Source organism: Lissotriton vulgaris, chromosome 6, assembly GCF_964263255.1.
Source record: "Lissotriton vulgaris chromosome 6, aLisVul1.2, whole genome shotgun sequence".
In the NCBI taxonomy this organism is placed as follows: Eukaryota; Metazoa; Chordata; class Amphibia; order Caudata; family Salamandridae; genus Lissotriton; species Lissotriton vulgaris.
In genome coordinates, this window is record NC_141694.1 from 978,633,389 (window position 1) to 978,648,372 (window position 14,984).

Genomic DNA, 14,984 nt, shown 5'->3' on the forward strand with positions numbered 1-14,984 from the left:
AACAAACTCACTTCCGTTATCTGACCACACGACTCTAGGCATTCCATACCGAGGAAAGTATTCCTTCAGTAGGATTTTCGCAGTAGACAAAGCAGTATTGTCTTTGAGGGGATAGGCCTCGATCCATCGGGAGAATGCGCAAACCACAACCAAAACGTATTTCAGGTTATTGCATCGCTCCATATGGATGAAGTCCAATTGGATCACCTCAAAGGGATACAAAGGAGGAGCAAAACTGCCAGGGGGAGTTGGGGTTCCTTTGCCAGGATTGTACATTATACACACCATACAATTCTTCACCAAACGTTCAGCACACTTAGTAATTCCATCATTCTTCCACACATCAGCCAACAACTTGCAAATACCTTTCGCGCTAATATGTGCTAACCCATGTGCCATTTGCACAACGGCCAGTACATACGCATCAGGCAACATCCATCTTTTCTGATCTGACAAATCAATCCAGCAACCATTCACATCCAACCTTCCCGTACTTTCTTTCCACTTCATCTTTTCAGTGTCGGTGGCCTCATTCTGAATTGCTTTCACACTCTCTATAGTATTCTCACACATACTTGATTCTGTAGGCCACCTAACCGAATTCGTCACATACATTCGAGTGCTAAGGTTCCGGGCAGTCTCCTTAGCAATCTCATCTGCAAACGCATTACCACGACCAACATCATCCGTCACTTTACGATGCGCACTACATTTAACAATTGCAACTTGAGCAGGCAAAGTCAATGCATCCAAAAGATCGTTCACAAGCTGGCCATGCTGTATTTTCGTGCCATGTGACGTCAAGAAACCACGTTCTCGCCACAATCGTCCGAAACTATGCGCTACACCGAAAGCATACTGACTATCGGTGTACACATTCACACGTTTACCTTTTGCTAATACACATGCTCTAGTAAGAGCGATCAGCTCTGCAGCTTGGGCAGAATTCTGATTCAATCTCGCAGTCTCAACAACAGTATTCAATGTCACCACAGCATAAGCAGTAGTCACATCACCATTCGGCAACTTAAAACATGACCCATCCACATACAGGATGCCATCCGGGTCTTCCAATGGGGTGTTTTTAAGGTCCACACGACCTTTTGTTTCCTCCTCTGTCCGCAAGTAACAGTCATGTTCTGTTACTGCATCTGACTCTGCACTAATTGGTAACAAAGTTGCCGGATTTAGGACATTACAACGTTTTATCTGAATGTGGCTTGCCAAGAGCGTCAATTCGTACCCAGATAACCTCGCACTCGTCAAGTGCTGAGTTTTCGTACGATTCAAAAGAGTATCGACTGCATGCGGAACCATCACCGTAAGCATATTATCCATGACCAATCCTGCTGATTGTCGGATGGAGACCGCAGCTGCCGCAGTTGCTCTCAAACAACTCGGCAATGCTCTAGCTACTGGGTCTAAGGTCGAGGAAAAATATGCACATGGACGTTGCTTACCACCAAAAGGTTGCGTTAAGACGCTTAAAGCACAACCTTCCCTCTCGTGAACATATAACGTGAACGGTTTACTGTAATCAGGGGTACCTAACACAGGAGCCGAACACAATGAATCACGTAATTCAGAAAAACTTTTCTGACATTCTTCCGTCCATGGTAAAGGAGTCGAAACATCCTTGCACGTAAGAGCCACCAATGGTTTCGCTAGCAATGAAAAATTAGGAATCCACTGCCTGCAGTACGATGTGATACCTAGAAAGGCACGCACATCTCTTTGGGTTTGTGGCACAGCCATGCGCGCAATCGCTGCAATTCTCTCTGGGGTCAATCTCCTTCCCTCCTTTGACAATAAGTGACCTAGGTAGGTTACTTCTTGACAACAATATTGGAGTTTAGAAGGTGACACCTTGTGATTTAACTCACAGAGATGTTGCAGCAACGACACTGTAGCAATTTTGCAAATGTCCTGAGTATCAGCAGCCACCAATAAGTCGTCGACGTATTGGATTAAAGCCGCACCAACCGGTAACCTAAACGCATCTAGTTGACCCTTCAAAGCTTGACTGTAAATCGATGGACTTTCACAGTAGCCCTGAGGAGCGCGTTTGAACCGGAAGCTACGTCCACCAAGAGAGAAACCGAAAAGGTCCCTGCTCTCTTCGGCAATCGGGATGCTGAAAAACGCATTTTTCAAATCAATCACCGAAAACCATGAAGCTGTAGCTGGAATCAGAGTCAGTAGCGCCGTAATGTCAGGCACAACAGGGAATTGAGGAACCACAATTTTATTCACCTCCCGTAAATCGATAACAAAACGATAAACAGGCGGTTTGGTAGGATCAGTACGTTTAAGAATGGGCAGTACAGGACTATTGCACACGTTTCCCCGAGTTTCTTCAATGACATCTTTCTCGATCAAATCATAGATGATCGCTAACAAAGCTCGTTCACCATCAAGGGAGATACGATATTGGGGAATACGTGGCAATCGCACATTCGATTTCAACTGAACAACATAAGGGGAGATATCAAGTAGGCCCACGTCATTTGGACCCGTCGCCCACAAAGATGCAGGAAGAGAACTCAATTCCGGTGGAAGCTTATCGAGGGACAAGTACATGGGAGAGACTACCCTCTCTCCTAACGTAAGCTTTACACCCGCAGGAGAACAATACAAAGTCGCATACAAGCGTTTAAGCAAATCCAGACCCAAAAGATTTTCGCCACAACCAGTAGACAAAATCAATGGAGCTTCGAGCTCACGTGGCCCAATTTTAAGGGGCAAAGGGCGCGAAACTGGATTGCTAACGGGGGCGCCAGAGAATCCAACGGAAACATTTGTTAAGCCAGACAAAGGTGCGCCAGGGAGTTTCGAATGCATGATAGAACTTTTCGCTGCACCAGTGTCCAACAGAAAAGGCTCAACGACGCCCGATGTAGCAACTGCGACGTAAGGCCCTCTCTGATCAACCGGAACTGATACCACTCCCTCTCCTTGTCTTTGGCTGTCCTAGTAATTACTATCGTCAGGTCCCTGATCGACGTAATAATCGTCTACATTGTACTGCGCAGATCGTCCTTGCGATGATCCATGTTGATCGAAACAGTTATTAGAATTTGATGAATGGTCAGAGCGATCATTCTGAGCACCACGACCTCTACCACGTGATGCGTGCTGTGCACCACCACGACCTCCTCTAGACGAATTACCACCACTACGGTCATTTAAAACAGGACAATTGAATTTAATGTGTCCCTCCTGTCTACAATAAGCACATTGATTGTACCCTAATGAAGATCTCTGAAAAAATGAATCATTACACGGCTGCGATCGATTCGATTGCGACTGCGATCTATTCTGCTGAGGCGCATTCTGATTAGAACGCGGCGGATATGCTTGTTGTAACAACACTTTAGTTTTCAGCTCTTTCGTCTTTTTATCGGCACGGTCATTTTCCTCTTTTTCTCTATTTTCGTAATATTGTGCCGTAGCCAATATCTGAGCTGAGGTAGAAACGGCCCATGAACTTTCTGAATTTTTCAATTTATGGCTCAAGTCGGGCAATAAGTTCGATACGAATTTATCCACAAACAACCTCTGTCCACCCTCAGTACCCATATCCTGCCCACTATGATCGACGAATGTTTCCTCGAACCTCGTAAAGAAGTCTGAAACACTCTCATCTTTCTTCTGCTTACAGGCTGACAACTTGTCCCAATTTACCCTCATAGCTGGCATAAGCGTTTTCATTAATGTAATGATTCGCTGGGGAAGAAGTTCAATCAACTGATCGGGTTTAGTAGCAGCCACTTGTCCAGCGTCTGCCGCTGTAATGGCAGCCCAATCACCACCTAATTCATTCGCGTGATCTTGGTGACGAATCTTGGCCCATACCGGTTGCGGTACGACATTGCCAAACAACATGTCGATATCGGCCAGATTCATTATCGTAGCGTCTACGAGCTGCGATAATTCTTTGTAATACCCCGCAGGATTTTTGCGAGGATCAGGCAAAGTTTGTTTCACCTGAAGCACTTCCGATCGTTTCCAAGGGAGGTGTATCCACACTCTCTGGAAATGTGCTGGTATTGGAGCATTAGCATTAGTATTATCAGCGGGTACCCAAACTGGCGGAACTTCACGCATAGGATATTGGCCAGACCCATCTCGTTGTTCAATGTCCTCAACGAACAATGCATGAGGAATAGGAGCGGGACGAAGAGATAGCAACCGCTCAATAGCACGTCGGACATTAGTGTCGACTATCAGTCCAGTTGCGAACTGAAGCCGGAGTTCAGACAGGGCGGTCAGCACCTCGTCAGGCGCATTGGCCGCTATCTGATCATGTAAGAACTTGCACATTTCATCAAACACATATCTCTGAGTAGGTATGTTGAATTGATCAAACGTTTCGAGGACAACACGAGGTGGATTTCTAACAGGGTTTATCATCCAACCCATCGCCATATTGTATAGCGCAACACGTTCTCTATTACCAGGAAGCTGGCTACGTCTCTGTGGACCATCAGAACCTGCAGACCCAAAAACAGGTCCGAGCGACTGAAAGAAGTTTGTCGCAAGGGGAGAATCACGATTACGAGTAGAGGGAGAAGAGTAAGACACAGGACTAACAAGAGAAGGAGTAGAGACGTTAGCAGCAACAGGGGTTAACAACACAGGAGCAGTAGCGTGAGCAGTAGCGGGAACAGGAGTATGTGGAAGCGGAGGAGCAGTAGGAATAAAAATAGGCAAAGGAGCAGGAACAGTCGGAAGAGCAGGTGCAGGTTGAGGAACTGGTGGAGGAATAACAGGTGGAAGAACAGGTACGGCAGGGACCACAGGAGCTGCGGTACCCTGTACGTACGGAGGTGGCGACTTCATAAGATAGGACATTAAAGAATCCTCAACTGCCTCTTCCTTCTTATCCGACTCCGTAGGCAAAACAGGATAGCATTTGTCTATGGACATACGCTGTAATCTCTCAAACACTTCCTTATCCTTATCCTCCTTATCACGCTGAAACTGCTCAGCTTTCTTCACTATAGTAGCAACAGTATCTCGCTGACTACGTTTATTTTGTCTGATCTCTTTCTGTCGGGCTTCTTTGCGCCAGAACCGAAAGGCATCAAACATGGCCGGCCTTGATTTACGTTCGAACAACTTTATTTCCAAATTATCTAAGATCGACGCTTCGAAGCTACCGTGAGGTGGCCAACGAAGATCGCCGTCTTTCTTTGTATATTTGATCCAATAATCGTTAAAAGCAATCGGGCCTAGCCCATGTTTGCTATATAAGTCATATGTAGGAGTTCCAACCGGAGGTATCGGACACGAGTCCTCCAGCAGGGAATCCGCACCACAAGGTCTAAAGCAACTGAACAAAGTACTGCGACCAGGCATCTTGCACACTAGCCGAGTTTCACAAACTTCAAGGGTTACGGGATTTCGGGATTTACCAAGTCCCAGCAAAGAACTAAACCCTCGGTCTTTGGCGGCTGCAGTCGTCAAACAAATACAACAACAACAAAGTACGCTAGCAAAGTGTCACCGACAAAAACACTCACACAGCGTGTACAACAAAGACACTCGCTAAAGTGCCTACAACCAAGAACTCTGGGAGCGACCCACAAATACTTAACTCAAAGATCAATGGCGTCCTCAGGAAGGCCCGTCAATCGTCTCGCTATACCAAGGTCTACGCCAGGCGCCAAAACAGGTCTACAGTCAGGGCAGCAGTCCGTCGCAGCCGTTAGGAGGCGGGAATCTTCGCGGGAAAAGTCTTCGGGCCACTTATTTCGACAACAGGATCGATGAAGCGGGGTGCACCTTCCCTCGGAGATTTCACACGAAGTTCCTCACGATCGTCGGGCTTGGACCGGTACCACTGATGCAGCCCCACGTTGGGCGCCAACTGAAGGACTGGGTTCTTTGGACCCAGCGGTGCCAGGGCACAACACCTGAAACCTTCGTGGGTAACCTGCTCCGGCGTACAAGTCACAGAGACACGGGACACTTCCTTCGGCGTCAAAGAGTCAAGGTTTATTTACTGCAGGGAACACAGAAGTCACAGGAAGTACATCGAGTGTAGTTCGGGGAGACTGCTTCAAATTGTATTTGTGAATCGCTCCTTTTATACAGTTTTTACCCATAGGATAACATGATACACAATAGTTTACAACCTGGTTCCCACAAGTCGCTCTCAGAGGGGTCGCTTAGATCACTTTGAAACACACAAGATCCGGAACATAAGTGCGGAAACATTTGGCGGTTCCCAACTGTAAAAACCCATCTTCCCACCATTAGCAAATTCCAATCAGCAATAAAGTAGATCGAAAGAGGAACGAAGACAGGTGCAGGGGAAGACGGAGACAGTAGGGAGATCGGAAAGGGTGTAAAAGGGGAGTGTCGAGAAGCACGAGATACAGGCATCAAAGGGACGTGCCTAATGAGATGCACGGCTGAGACAATAAGCCCGTGCGGCAAGATGAGCCTCGAGCGGCGCCATCTGCCTTACAGTAGCATCCCCCTCGTCATAAAGACACTTACAAAGAACATGTGTCTTCCGCAAATATCTTGGGAGTCCCAGGGTCGCGAAGCGGACAGCGTCCGTTCGCTGGCTACTTGAGGGCAAGAGACAAAATGGATGCCGTATCTAAGATGGAACCCGTGGGTACAGATGACAAACCCACATAACAAACGAACGGTTTAAGTTAGCACAGCGAAACTGCGCACACTTACAAAACTCGTCATTTGCGGTTCATAGATACTAGACTCGACCATATTCGTGCGAGTTAAAAACACCACTTACAATTGTCACGGAACCTCATGCCTTTCACCAGAATAAATCTACCATGCTCATCTACTTTCCGAGTAAGTTGTAGAGTAAATAGTACCTCTCCACATCTTTCACAGTTTCTGGGCTTCTGACACCGTAAGGTGGGATTCCTGGAGGAAAGCAACTTGTGTGTGATGCCTAAGCAGGAAGGAGTGGATCCAGTGTCTTTTCTGTATCACCCCAAGCCCCCGCACATTCCAGGTAGTGAATCGATAAGATCCTACAGCATCAGCCATAATCGTCTATTGCCAAGCATAAGACTGTCAGTGGGCTCACAGCGCAAGCCCATATAACTAACGACCAGGAGACTACATATTCGAAAATTCCCTCCCAAAACTGAACAAACAAGGCGCAGCAAAACAACACTGCCGGGCCAAACATAAGAACAGTAAACAAATAAGTCCAAGCACCAGTGCGTTTGCCTGTGGGGGGGGGGGGTGGCCAAGAACTACTACGGTCATCTGTGTATTCGCACCAGGTACCGCTGGCTCAATGGCGTGCCGTCCTGGGGGCACCATGTTTGTAAAAATGTGCACGTAAACACGTACTGCAGATACCCTCACCATGAGAACCAATAGACCCACTAGGGTCGCACTCGACCAGGGTTCCCACCCTACTCATTCCATCTCACAAGTGCAAGGAAGTGGCGGGTATGCACATTATAAACAGCGTTCAATACATATTACCATACCCATGGATATCTGTTTCTACTATGAGTCAACAATAACAGCAAGCAGTGAGCACAAAGTAAAGGATATCGGGCATTGCAGGTAACCTGTCCACTCCAAACGGAGCCGTGTATCCCTTTAGTTGTCCAGAATGTCATCGGCCACTCGGGGTGTGACAGAAGGGAACAGGATCACACTGTTGTCCGAGTCAGAGGGGACCGTGCTGTCGTCTGAGTCCGTCGGTATCTGCCCCAAATCCTCTCTGAACATGCCCACCATCGCCACGGCACCCGACTGATCCTCCCTCTGTTGTTCCTGTGATGGGCCAAGTTTCCCTATGCTCCTCCTTGCATTTGGGGAGTCCTCTCTTTCTCGACCCCAGTCTCTCCCTGAGCCACCGGTAGCTATATCCTGAGTAGCGTCCTGACTCCCGTCGATTCCCATCACCTCCAGCCATTCCTCTAAATCCGATGGGCTGTCAAAGAAATGTGTTTTCCTGCCATGGATGATCTTCAGTTGGGCTGGGAAAAGCAGCGCATATTTCAACTTGGCTCTTTGTAGCTTATTCTTTACCTCCACATACGAGGAGCGCTGTTTCTGGACTGTATTGGTATAGTCTGGGTAGAGGGACACCCTTCGGTTTTCATATTGGATAAGGGACTTCCCACCGGCTTTCTGCAGCAAAACATCCCTATCTCGGTAGTTAAGTAATCGTGCTATCAGAGGGCGGCCCGATCTGGGCCTACCGGTTGGGATCCTGTACGCCCGTTCTACACAGAAGTGCGGCGATAGAACCTCCATAGTAGCATTGTCTCGGAACCACTGCTCCATGAAATCCTCTGCATAGGCCCCCTCACAGCGTTCAGGAAGGCCTATGACGCAGACGATGTTGCGGCGATTTTGACCTTCCGCGTCCTCCACGCGGTCCATGAGGGAGGCAACCTGCTGCTGTAGTTGCTGAATAGAGGTGGATTGGTCTGCCACCGTCGGCGTGAGTTCAGAAAGGGCAAGTCCCTGGTCTTTTACCTTGTCTGCCAATTTGCCATGGTCTGCCTTTAACAGCGATACATTTGTGGTTAGGGCCCCCAGCTGATGTTCCATTGCCGACCTGGAGTCCCTAATTTCTTTCAGGATTAAGTCCAGTTCGGTGGAATCCTCCCTTCTCCAGTGCTCTCTGTGTTGCGCGTGGGCTCTTGACCTCCGAGCCCCTCTGCCACCTTTGCCCTCTTTCGCACCATGATGTTCCTGAAGTGCGCCAAAGCCGTACTTTGTAAGATGGGAGCCTTCTGAAGAGAGCGAGCCCCCCCCCCACGGCGGTGTATGTCAGTGGTCTCTTCTGTTCTCACCAGTTCCTCAGTGAGTGTCCACTCATCCTGGTCAATTCGCCCCTCCCACGGGCTCCACACCGGGTCCCCAGGGCCAATATTCACAAAGGCGTGTGTCGCAAGGTACCAGGGCCTCCAGAGTCCAGTTGGGCGCCTGTGAACTCCCGCTCCCCGCCCACGGCGTCACCCAGGCCCGCAATCACAGCGGGCTTCGCTCCACAGGTCGCCTCCCCAGGCCCGCAGGATGCAGCCAAGAAAAAAATGAGGCAGCTCCACGTATCTCCCCTCACCGGCAGTCTCCCCTCCGCGGGCGGCCAGAGTCTCAGAAACCCGGCTGTTCCGTCCCTCCAATGGGGTCCAGGCTGTAACTTTGTGGCGGGAGGGGAAGAGGGGAATTCCCAAGATCAGTACTTTCTCCATGTCGCTCTCTCTTCTGCGTCACATCACCAGCGCTGTCCCATTCGGTTGCCTGGGTGCTCCGTGGGTTCCTCTCTCCGGTCACCCGCCCCGGCTCCTTCGCGGGCAATGTGTCAGTCCTCCACTGCTACCGGACCTCCGCAAACACGGGCCAGCCCAGTCCCGTGGCAGGTCCCAGCATACTCTAAGAGCTGGGGTCGGCACTCACCGCCGCCCTGTGGGGTCCGGGTCTCCTCCCCCTCGAGATCTTGCGGTGTCACAGGGAGGCACCTCGCAGCCGCCTCCGGTCCAGTCACACAGCGTTCCGAGTGCTCCGGAGCGCGGACCGATCACTTCCGGTCCCGCTCACCCCAGTCGCTCCGGGCTCGCTCCAACTGCAGCTCCCGGCTTCTTCCCGTTTGCGTGGCGATAGGCCTAATCCTTTTCCGACTCACATTATGGACCAAATTCTGCACGCCAATGGGTCACTGTGTCACCGCAGGGTTCTGACGTTGATCCGCCACCTTCTGCTGTGGGCAGGGTTCCAGCAGCCGCTTTTTTTCAGGATTTGCCCCCAGGCGGACCCGGAGTACTAGCAGCAGCCGACCGCATTCGTGGCTCGCAAGCCACGCCCCGTGTTGGTCATGATAGTTAATAAATAGACTGACTGCTTCCAAGGCTACTTAAAAATTATTTAGAATCTGATGCTAGCAATGTTCCATTCAAGGAAATTGCTACCTTTGCGGCTGAAATGCACTATTTCCCTTTCGAACGATAGTGTTTCCTTCTCACGGAAGGAAGTTCATTTAATGTCTTCCCCTGCACTGTGTATATTAGACTCTTATACTTAAGATGGATTGTTGGTAAGGATAATCTCTATTTTTGTATCTGTGTCCCACTTTCAAAAAGGCCCCAATGCTTGAAGTGGTTCAGAGTCCTTTACCAATCCCCCTCCTGCTTGCCTTGCAGTCATGAATACAGATAGTAACCTACTGCATTACTTCTGATTTCTCATCCTCCTTTTTATGGTCAGCTTCTGCAAAGACAATTGGACGTGAGGGTCTCTGACGTCATAAAGCTAAAGCAAGATGTTGTCTGACATGAGGGCCAATCTGTTGCCTAGCACGCTGACATCATAAAGCTAAACTAAGATGTTGTCTGAAGTGAGGGCACTCTGTTGCTTAACAAGCAGCAGGATACATTTATCTTGGTAATGAAATGAGTAGCAGGGTAGACAGGATGCCCAAATGAAGACTAAGATGGTAAGTTTAAAGAAATTAGGGAATTTTGTGAGACTTCTAAATTTGTATGAACGTAATTTTTAGCAAAGTCCCAGATTCACTATTGCTGAACTGGTAGGAATTGCCTAAAATGATGATGGTGAACATACTATTCATAGCTTTTATTAGTCCCATTAACTGTAGCATAGCCCTTTGTTGCTCAGTTTATCAGCTGACTTAATTGCTACTGGTGTACCATATCCTAAAACAAATGAAGTGAGATGGGTACACTGCCACTTGGCTGGCAATAGATCTCTTTATCTCTGTCCTAATGTACATGCTACAGTTGTTTAGAGAGTGTTGGCAAATGAGGCATGGGATTCAGAGAATTTTGGGAGGCTAAAAACACAAATTGAGATTTGATTATCTAAAGTGAGGTTGATTTTCAAAATAATGCAGAATTCATAGAATAGATCGGGTTACCCTTTATAAAAATCAAGATGGTTTGTACTGGTTATAGTAAATGTGGTAACAGTGGACCTTTCCATCTGCAGATTATACTAAATGATCAGCAGTTGCAGTGTTTCACAACAGGATTTCTCTGCATTGCCAAGACTGAAGAATAAAAAAAAGCAGTCTTCTGGCATACAGCATCATTTCACCAGTTTATATGGTAAGTAAATCTCACAATCATTCCTTTAGGCAATAAAAAGACTTTCTCAGCATCTGAATGTCCCCACTACCTTCTAGTGGGGGCCTGTGCTCGAATATAATTTCTGTCAAGATGGAAGTAATATGGATCACATTGTGTTGGTCATGATAGTTAAAAAAAGACTGACTGCTTCCAAGGCTACTTAAACATGATTTAGATCCTGATGTTAGCAATGTTCCATTCAAGGAAATGGCTGCCTTTGCGGCTGAAATGCACTATCTCACTTTAGATCAATAGTATTAAATTCTCACGGAAGGAAGCTCATTTAACGTCTTCCATTGCACTCTGTATGTTGGACTCTGATACTTAAGATTGATTGTTGGTAAGGATAATCTCTAATTTTGTATCTCCGTCCCACTTTCAAAAAGGCCCCAGTGCTTGGAGTGGTTCAGAGTCCTTTACCATTCCCCCTCCTGCTTGCCTTGCAGCCATGAATTCAGATAGTAGCCTACTGCAGATCTTCTGATATCTCATCCTCCTTTTTGTGGTCAGCTTCCACAAGGACAATTGGGCCTGAGGAAATCTGGCATCATAAAGCTAAAGCAAGATGTTGTCTAACGTGAGGGCCACTCTGTTGCCTAACAAGCAGCAGGATACATTTATCTTGGTAATGAAATGAGTAGCAGGGTAGACAGGATGCCCAAATGAAGACTAAGATGTTAAGATTAAAGAAATTAGGGCATTTTTTGAGACTTCTAAATTTGTATGAACGTAATTTTGAGCATAAGAGTCTCAACTTCACTATTGCTGAATTGGTAGGAATTGCCTAAAATGATGATGGTGAAGATGCTATTCATAGCTTTTATTATTCCCATTAACTGTAGCATAGCTCTTCCTCGCTCAGTTTATCAGCTGGCTTAATTGCTACTGGTGTACCATATCCTAAAACAAATTAAATGAGATGGGTACGCTGCCAATTGGCTGGCAAAAGATCTGTTTATCTATGTCCTAATGTACATGCTACAGTTGTTTAGTGAGTGTTAGCAAATAAGGTATGGGATTCAGAGAAGTATGGGAGGTTAAAAACACAAATTGAGATTATCTAACGTGCTGTTAATTTTCACAGTGATAAAGACTCCCTAGAATTGATCTGTTTACCCTTTATAAAAGTCAAGATTTTATGTACTGCTTATAGTAAATGTGCTAACAGTGGACTTTTCCATCAGCAGATTATACTGAATGACCAGCAGTGGGTGAACACCCATCACAATGCATGAGTTACATCGAATGCGTTTACATCGCAAGCCTAACAACGCATGCAACGTTACGACACTGGCCATTACTACGCTCCCCCTTACATCGCACTGGCTTTTACAACGCATGTGCTGTAATTGTTGTGGAACGTGTGCTTTTAAAACCCATGTGCTGTAATTGTCGTAGAACGTGCGCTTTTAAAAAGCATGTGCTGTTATTGTTGTGGAATGTCTGCTTTCGGGTTAAGGGTTGGGTCGGGGGTCATTAGAAGAGACTTTGCTTCAAAGGAGGATGCTCTGTTCTGCCACACTACAGAGATTCAGGGCTGAGTCTCAAGAAAATTAATGTCAGGCACATTCTTTCATTCAACCTTATAGAAAACTGTAGGGACAATATCAGGATTCTCAGGATGAGTTCTTGTCACCAGTTTCAGCTGTACACTGCAGATGGAGAATGCGGGCAGGTCCAAAAACTACTTTAACAGAATAAACATCATTGTGGGGAGTGAGCTATCCAATCGGAAGCAGGAGCTGCATGGTTGTTAGTTTTTGAAAGTGATGTGAGCAGGAGGGGGAGATGCAGTGGGGGCCTCCAGGAGATGGGAGGTGCAGTCGGGGCCTGGGTGGGGCTTTGCTGTAATTGCTGTGGAACATGTGCTTTTAAAACTCATGTGCTCTAATTGTTGTGGAACGTGTGCTTTCGGGTCGAGGTCATTAGAAGAGACTTTGCTTCAAAGGAGGATGCTCTGTTATGCCCCACTACGGAGATTAAAGGCTGAGTCTCAAGACAATTAATGCCAGTCACATTTACTCATTCATCCTTATAGAAAATTGTAGGGACAATATCCGGATTCTCTGGATGGGTTCTTGTTACCAGTTTCAGCTGTACACTGCAGATGGAGAATGCGGGCAGGTCCTAAAACCACTTTAACAGAATAAACATTATTGTGGTGAGTGAGCTATCCAATCAGAGGCAGGTGCCACATGGTTGTTAGTTTTTGAAAGTGATGAGAGCAGGGGGGTGGGAGATGCAGTGGGGGCCTCAGGGGGGGATGCAGCGGGGGCCTCGGGGGGAGATGCAGTGGGGGCCTCGGGGGGAGATGCAGTGGGGGCCTCAAGGGGATGGGAGGTGCAGTGAGGTTCTAGGGGGGATGGGAGGTGCAGTGAGGGTCTAGGGGGGATGCAATGGGGGCCTAGGGGGGGATGCAATGGAGGGCCTCGGGGGGAGATGCAGTGGGGGCCTCCAGGGGATGGGAGGTGCAGTGGGGGTCTCGGGGGGGGGGGGCTGCAGTGGGGGCCTCGGGGGGGGGGGGTGCAGTGGGGGCCTCGGGGGGGATGCAGTGGGGGCCTCAGGGGGGGATGCAGTGGGGATCTCGGGGGGATGTAGTAGGTGCCTTGGGGGGAGATGCAGTGGTGGCCTCCAGGGGATTAGAGGTACAGAGGGGGCCTCGGGGGGGATGCAGTAGGGGCCTCGGGTGGATGCAGTGGAGGCCTCGGGGGTAGATGCAGTGGGGGCCTCCAGGGGATGGGAGGTGCAGAGGTGGCCTTGGGGGGGTGCAGGGCCTAGGGGGGGAAGCAGTGGGGGCCTCGGGGGATGCAGTGGGGGCCTCGGGGGAGATGCAGTGGGGGCCTCCAGGGGATTAGAGATACAGTGGAGGCCTCAGCGGGGATGCAGTGGGGGCCTGAGGGGAGATGCAGTGGGGACCTCCAGGGGATGGGAGGTGCAAAGCTGGCCTCCAGGTGATGGGAGGTGCACTGGGGGCCTCCTGGAAGGTTTGCAAGAGTCAAAAAGATGGAACTTTGTTGACATCCATAAACAAAATAACCCTTGCACTAATGGACGAGGAATGGGGAAGCACATCTACGAAGTGGAATATCTGTGGTTATGGAATAGGAATCGGCTTGATGGAAAGATGCCCTACGCGTGCACGTTTCCCATAACCTGAATGCACTGCAATGCTCGCCAGGGACAGCAGCAGCAGGGGGTGAAAAATGGCTGGTGTAGCAGTCGGGAATAATTTAGTTTTCATTTTAAGCGGTGCTGCGGGACTTATCAGATTCTGCAGAGTTTTTCAGCTAATTATGAACTTACAAATCTTTACATTTTTGCATCACATTGTGCATAATTGCAGATTTTACAAAAAAACGGTTGTCCCTCAAGTGGATCAGACATTGCTAAGCCGCTGCTGCACTTGTTCACGCACCGCAATGGCCCCTGCCCTCGCAGTAACAGTCGCCTTTCAGTTGCTGCGAGTCGGTGTTACACTAGGACTAGCGAGTCGACATTTTTAACCACACAATGTTAACCGGTGTAAACACTACAAAATAGTAAAAGCACTGTATTAAACCGCATACTTGCTTTTCAAGTCGCATATTTGTTATTTTGATAAACAAATACGATGTTAACCCCTTCGCTGCGGCGGCAATTCCGCTGCAGCGCTAGGGGGGGGCCGAGCGGCGCTCGCATGCTTGTGGCGGAGCCGCTCCGTCTCGAGCCGCGGTTGCGCTGTGCTCATGACGGAGCGGTTCCGTCATGGCCCCGCCTGCTCAATAGAACGCGCCGCGCAGGCGCTGCGGCATGGCCATGACGGAACCGCTCCGTCATGAGCACAGCGCAACCGCAGCTCATGGCGAAGCGGCTCCGTCATGAGCATGCATGGGGTTAAAGTATGCG

The 14,984-nt window shown here is 48.6% G+C and overlaps 1 protein-coding gene across 1 annotated transcript in view; it reads left to right on the plus strand.

Annotated features, from left to right (window-relative positions):
* LOC147708272 (uncharacterized) overlaps positions 1-14,984 on the plus strand; it is a 413,470-nt gene that overhangs the window by 253,821 nt on the left and 144,665 nt on the right. The window contains exon 15 of the mRNA XM_086925333.1: positions 10,960-11,078. The gene's annotated coding sequence lies outside the window, so the exon portion shown is untranslated. The remainder of the gene's footprint in view (positions 1-10,959; positions 11,079-14,984) is intronic.